Source organism: Anastrepha ludens, chromosome 6 (assembly GCF_028408465.1).
Source record: "Anastrepha ludens isolate Willacy chromosome 6, idAnaLude1.1, whole genome shotgun sequence".
Classification (NCBI taxonomy): Eukaryota; Metazoa; Arthropoda; class Insecta; order Diptera; family Tephritidae; genus Anastrepha; species Anastrepha ludens.
This window is the reverse complement of record NC_071502.1, coordinates 51,655,937-51,663,313: the sequence shown is the minus strand read 5'-3', so window position 1 is coordinate 51,663,313 and position 7,377 is coordinate 51,655,937. Positions and strand designations below refer to the sequence as shown.

The 7,377-nt window shown below is 35.9% G+C and overlaps 1 long non-coding RNA gene across 1 annotated transcript; it reads right to left on the bottom strand.

Moving 5' to 3' along the window:
• Nucleotides 1-4,009: 4,009 nt before the first annotated feature.
• On the bottom strand, nucleotides 4,010-4,594 carry LOC128867758 (uncharacterized). Its single transcript, XR_008455018.1, has 3 exons — nucleotides 4,297-4,594; nucleotides 4,136-4,225; nucleotides 4,010-4,026 (listed from the first exon to the last, which is right to left on the bottom strand). It is a non-coding gene; the product is annotated as an uncharacterized LOC128867758 (long non-coding RNA).
• Between the last annotated feature and the right edge of the window lie 2,783 nt (nucleotides 4,595-7,377).

The following is a 7,377-nucleotide window of genomic DNA, read 5'->3' as shown; positions in this document are numbered from 1 at the left end:
AAGATCCGACTTAGCCCATTTGTTATTTCCCACTTTAATGGCTAATTGTTCTAAGACTTGAAATTTAAATTTTTTTCATGCATTTCATAGAGAGTAATCTGAGAGAGAGGATGCATCGAGGTTACTGATATAGTTTTGTAGTTTAGAGTTACGTTCATTTTTGAGAAGTTCCTTGAGTTCTTGTGTAATCGTGTTTAGAGTTTTCTTGTCTCCAGGGTGTTTGGTTTATTGCCAATGCTATCTCGCCTGACATTTTTCTATCAGTTTTTCTTCAACTATACGAGATATCTGTGAGCGTTGTCGCTTGCTTACGGAAGGGGCGGATTTGTAAGCTGTTTGCTGGACGCATCTGTTAAAATGATTAACAGTGCTTTAGATTAATTGCTGAGGACACAAGCATACGGAAGTACTTCCAATCAGCTTTACTGTTGTAAAGACAGCATGCGGCAAGTGAGTCAGCTGAGTATTTATTCAACGTGATTTGTACGGGGAGTGGTCGGAGGAAAGTTCATAACATGAGTTACAGGTTATTTTACTAGCCGGAATAGCTTTTGCTACACAAAAGTCGATTGCAGTACATGCCACCTTTTCATTGAAAATTTAGGCCTTTGCAATTTCCTGAGTCTTTAAAAAATAGTATTAAATTATAACAATTTTGTGACTAACTGTATATTAATTTGTATTTTTGTATTCTTATGTGTATAACAAATACCTAAAATGCATACAAAAACATATACAATATATGTATGTAGGTGTGTATGTTTGTATGTAAAATAGCTGCTGGCATTTCGTTGTCGGCAAAGTTCTTGATCTTTAGCGAAAATTCGCACGGCAAGTGATCTTATTTGTGCTTGGTAGATAGATAGCCGTATCTCCTTGTTCATAAACATACACACTTACATACACGTATAAGCAATTTCGAACGTGCAGTAGCTGTCAAGGTTTATTGCCGACAATTTGTGGTTGCATGCTGATAATTGACCAACAATATTTCAATATTTGATCAATTGTCATTCTGAAGCGTGGTAGCAACACTATTATTTTATTAAATTAGATACTGGCAATTTTATTCTTTAAATTGAATCGATCGATAGGGGGCTATTCTGTTGGCGGTATTGTGGGAGTGTTAAAGAAGTTCGTAACTGCTGTATGAAAATAATAAAATAATAATTCTCCATTAAATAAAGTGTGCAAAAAACACAACGAACAGAGAAGTAAACTATTTTATTGCAACCACTAAAATGTATCTGCATACGAGGTGTGGCACTTAAGTAATGAGGCCGAAACTGTAAAAGAATTCATTTTGATTCCATACATAACTTTTTAGTGTCATCCCTTCTCTGTCTCTAGAATACTCCATCTGAACCGTCTACTGCTCCCGAAAAAGAGCTGCAAGTTCTCCTCTGTTAGCGTTCTTAGGACGCATGTGTTGTTCTGCCCTTTTTAATCCTAGGCCCGCACTCGAAGTGTAACTAACGTCAGACTGCTCGCTGTCTATTAATTGGCTAAATGAGAGTCAAGAGTAATATTTACAAACGCGCGGAAGCATTTTGCCGAGAGTATACACGAAAAGAAAATCTGCAATGGATTTCACACGTAATAGTATGATTGCTTTATACTTGGCTGGAAAATTACAGCCAGCGATTGTTCGTGAGCTCGATCACCTTAAAGTAAATAAAGTTTTTGTTTATCGCACCATTACTCGTTACAATGATACTGTTAGCATTACGAAACGTCATGGAGGTGGTCGTAAAAATCCCGCAACGTCACGTTAAATGGTTCAAGAAGTGAAGAAACGACTAGAGCGAAATCCCTGACGAAGTGTGAATCAAATGGCGAAAGAACTGAAAATATCTGATCGTAGCATCCGCCGCATACTAAAAAATGATCTCAAAGTCAATCCTTATAAGAACCAAAAGGCGCATGATCTCCCACCACAGCAGCAACAAGTCGGACTTGAGAGAGCGAAGGAGTTGCTTCGCTTAGTCGAAAGAGGTAAATTTCCTCTCTTTATACGAAAATTTGAGTCATCGATTGATCTTCAGGAGGCAGCACCCGCCATAGGTAATGGTTTTGGCCGCTACAACCACAGATGGGCGCTCTCCAATCGCTTTCATGGAATCAATGTAAATTCGAAATTGTATCCAGAAAGTATTCTGGAGGTTGCTTTGAAGCCGTGAACAGCCAAACATTTCGGTGGCAGACCATGGACGTTTTAGCAGACCATGGACGTTTTTGCCATAGTCAAGGCAAAAGGTGATCATATCGAGCAAAAGTAAACTGATTCTTAATTTTGTATTATTTTCACACATTTTTTACTTCGAATTGAATAAGATTTATTTTCTAAACTAAATGTATGGTTTTTTTAATTGGTTACACTTTGAGTGCCGGACCCTGTACAGCCAATGCAGAATAAGCACGCTTGCGTTTGAGGGGAGCAATTAATTTTACCTTAAACATTTTGGATTGTTTATTCCTTATTCCAGGCAGTACAGCAAAAATGTGCTGGAGGTATTGGTGACAAATAGTTTGATCTTCAGAAACCAAGTGAAGGTGCACATTTCATGAGTACCGAAAAACAATCATCATTCTCAAGTGTATTGTTATAGGAGCGATTCATCAGCTCGTGAACTTTCAAATTTCAGTTTTTGTTGCTAACTACTTAGAAGTTTTATTATATTAAGGTCAAATTTAAATTTTTTTCCAAATCCTTTTGAGTAAGTCTTTTCGGAAGTTTTATCTCGAAACTTATTGATCCTAGAAAAAATGTTATTATCAAAAATAATAGAGCATAGACTCAAGTTTTGTATTTGTATTTAAAAAAAAGCTAAACTTGATTAAAAAAATTAAATTAAAAATTTTATTAAAATATTTTTATTTCAAATTTTAAAATTAAAATAATTTTTGTTGTTCTCTTTTCATCATACGGGAATAATCAGAAGTTATAAAAACGTATTTTTATTGAGTTTGGAAGTGTCCTTAATAAATTCATAAAAACGAAATTAATTTTTTAATTTATATGGTAGTTTTCGGAGACTTTGAGACTTTTCTATAAAACACTATCGCTATGCAAACAAATTTTTCTCAGATAATATTTTGCTATTTTAGTGTATAAATTAAAACAAAACAACCAAGCCAAAGTAAGTACAGCATCTGGTCTCGTAGACTTTCACGTCTAATGAACCTATTTATTTTATCAAATTCATAATTGTTTTTAATCCAAGAAACTAATTTTACACATATACTTACATCATATATACATATATACAGCATGTGTAAGTTGTGTAAGTGTAAGTTGATCCTCTGTACCAAGAGAGTGTGTTCATGATCAAATTTAATGCATGTTTCTCTCTAAAAAGTTAGATATCATTTCAAAGGAAGAAGGTTAAGACGTCTTTACCAACTGCAGCCTGAAGAAAGGCATACCTATACGCTCAATCCCACCCAGCTCTATTTTGAGTTCAATAAGGTAAGTGGGTCTGGATGAGGTACTGTGATAAGTAGAGCGCACATAAACTATGAGGTCGAAGTGCAAACCTCGAAAAAATCTAATCTAAAAAGGAATATTTTCAAGCTCTCAGTAAAACATTAACACAAAAAAAAATCGGAATTTCTTATGTGTTTAAAAAAAATTATAAAATTCAAATTTTTGAAAAAAACGCTTAAATATTTTTTTTTTATTTTTTATCGGAAAGTACGGAAAAAATGCCTTAAATACATTTATTTTGCTTTCTCTTAGACCAACAATTATTTAACTTGCAATTCAAAGAAAAAACCATACAACAACGTTATATATGGGGGGAGAATATTGCAGAATTTATGATACTTTATAGTATAGAATCTTCACTAAATTTCATTACAATTGGAGGGATGAAATTTTTAAGCGGGGACACTTGACTTGTGTTCTCCCATATAAGAAATTTTGATATTTTCGCAGATTTATAATGACGATAAGCTGTCTTCATTTGTATTACAAGTCAAAAAAATGGAAAAAACAATTAACTATTACAAATTGGTCTTGCATATCTATAAGCACAAAGATTACTGTGATATTCGCTTGCTTATCATATATTTATTCATGTGACTGAATGCGTATCTGTATGTGTGTGTATATTAAGCACGTTTACATACTTACATGCATGTCCAAAAATATTTGAGTACTGCCGAACTTTTTAGACAGCCCAATATTCATTAATTCTCTCTCAATCAATTCCGACGGGCACACCTGAACGCTTTTATTTGATTAGCAAAACTACGAAATATCCGCAAATCAAATACATTTCCCATGTTGCTTACCATGCACTTAGAAAATTTCCCATGGCTGTGCGAGTTCCTGACAAAAGCCCCAAGACATTTCCCGCCATGGGCATGCCTGTTGGCTATCTGTCACAATTTTTTATTGTTGTAAAAAAGCGTGAGTCATAGACAAAATAAACAACTAAACACTTTTGTCGTGGGCTTATTTTATTAGGTGGCTAAAAATTAAATCTATACGCTTTTATGAACAACTAAAACAATTATTTGTTAGCGAAGAGAAAAAAAGCGCACAGCGTGCAAGAAATGGCAACGAAATCACTGGCAGCAATCGACATGAGAGACGAATGGCCACAAACGGACAGACTGTTGCTCGTTAATTTGATTGGCAATGGCACGAAAAAAGTAGCGCAACATATTGGCGTGGATATTTCGATTAATTTAACAACACAGTGACATTGCGGAGAGAACAAATGCAAGAAATGAATGGCGCCACTGGACGCGCGACAGGTATAAAAAATACTTGTACTTGGATATGAAAAAGGGCGAGGGTACAAAAGATCAAGATTTTGAATTTACTATTTAATTTTGCTTACATGTTATTGTATTGTATTTAATTAATAATGAGAACCTAGGTGCCGTTTTGACACCAAAGTCCCTGTATAAACCTAAACCAGGGACCAACCAATAAAAAATTGTCTGTGGCTCGATGCACTCTACTCCGAATTACACGCCAATGCACCCAGAGGTAGTCATTTACACAGACCGTTTTCAACTGACTCGTATTCCAGCATAGAGGGCTAATAGTCTTATTACCAGTAAGGACATCAACGAACCTTGAGAGGTAATCCCTGAGCTTCGATTAAAAAGCGGATATCAATTTAGAGCTTCATTATTTCCATATGAGTTTAAAAATGTTACAGCCTTACGCCGTGATTGCGAACTATGGCCCAAATACTGTCGAAGATATTCTTCTGCTTGTCCAACTTATTAAGGCTTGTTATCCAGTTCTCCTTTAATGTCGGATAGAAGTTTGCTCTTGCCAATTTATAGGCGACCTCGTTTCGGCAGAAGACACGATTATCAGGAATCCAAATTTATTCTACGAAAAGGTGGTTGCGAATGTTATTCAAAAGAGTTCTACATTGCTCAATCAGTCTTAGTTTGAGTGTGAAAGATAGATGACCATCCTAAAAGCCCACAGGCTTCGGAAAACGTCTAAAAAAACATCCATGTAGGAAGTAGTTAAAAACAACAAAATGAAATGAAATTTTTTTCTAACAGCGGTCGCCCCCCGGCAGGCAATGGCGAACTTTCGAGTGTATTTCTGCTATGAAAAAGGTCCTCAAAAACTGTAGATCCTTCAGACGCACATCACAAATAGGAGGAGCAGCTCGGCTAAATACCCAAAAAGGGTGTAAGTGCCAGTTATACATTGGGTTGGCGAATAAGTTCATAGAGTTTTTATATTTTCTTTAACTTCACAATGATTTAATTGCTGTTTGGCAAAGAGTTAGTATTCATTCGGCAGAACTCTTTCTGCTCTATAAAATTAAGTTAATTGTATTTTTTAGTTTATTTTTTCTTTTTTAGGTTTGAGGCTTAGAAATGTAATACCCAGGTTGCAAAAATCCATTTTTTCGAAACCTGCTCTTCTTTGCTTTTCATCGAGGTCAAAAAGTTGCCGAAGCAGACATGTTCCGGGCGACGTGTATGGAGAAGTGGTCATAGGGGAGTATCCAGCGCGGATATGGTTTGCAAATTTCAAAAATGGCGACTTTGACGTTGATGGCACGTTCCGCAACGGAAGGCCTTCTGAATTCGATGAAGAACGTCTTTTGAAGGAGAATGGCCCCCAAACCAGTCGTGAATTGGCAGAAAAAATGAACTGCAATCATAAAACAATTCTCAATCACCTTCATTCAATAGGGTTTACCGAAAAATTGGGAGCGTGAGTGATTTACGAGCTCAACGAAAAAAAAACAGACAAAGTCACTTTCGAATTGCTTCTCAGCATCTCGCCCACCATCGAGCAACACGCGGTCATAAAGAGCGCTTTTTGTACCGAATCGTCATGGGAGATGAGAAATGGCGCCTATACATCAATATGAAGCAAAGAAAGGAGTAGGTGGTTCTAGAAGATACCTAAAAGCCGAGAGTCAAGCCGGATCTACATCTAAAGAAGATCATTATATGTGTTTGGTTGGACTGGGAGGCCCAGGGAAATGCCCAGCCATTTCGCGTGAATGAGGCTATTCGACTGAAAAGACTTGATCGACATGGTCAAACCATACTCCTTCACGAGAATGCCAAGCCCATGTTGCACAAGTCGTCAAAGCCGCTCTACAAGACCTCCAATGAGAGGTTCTTCAGCATCCGCCGTATTCTCTTCTTTAAAAACACATCCTTATCCCACATTTCATCTTGGACAATTATATTCCAAACCATATTTAATTAATCATCAATTCTTAGAGCTCATTGACATGTACTCAATTAATGCCCTACCTGAAATATAACACAAGATAATACAAATTTAAAAAGTAATGACTTTATATATTTATTTAAATATTGTACACATAGAGTATTGAAGTCTTGACCTTCCCTGCAGGAAAATGTACTAGCAGCCAACTAGCAGCAATTATAGTGAATTTATTCGCATTCCTTTTCATTTGCAATATAAAGAACCAGTGGATTTTTATGACAGTATTCAAGAACAGGAGTTTCCAAGCTATGCGTCGCAACGACGTCCTGTAGTGAATCAGAAATCAATAGGTGCTTTTAATATATGATAACAGGCCAACAAAAAGCATAAACTGCAACTGGATGGTTAAGTTTCAAAAGAAGTTGCTATTCTGAGCAAGTAAAGGAGTAGAGGTCCAAGAAAATTCCCCTGTTTTTTAAAGTTACTTGCTAGAAAATAACTATTTAGGTATGTAACCTTGGTGGTAATTGATACTAATCGATGAATTCCTCGATATTCATATATCGAAGTTATATTCATTTTTAAAAATATTTTCTAACCTGTCATGGTAGAAGTAGTTGGAATGAATAAATATGAAGAACAACGACTGCTATAATTTACTTTTTGTTCAGTTCCGTAAAAAACCAAACTCTACATATATA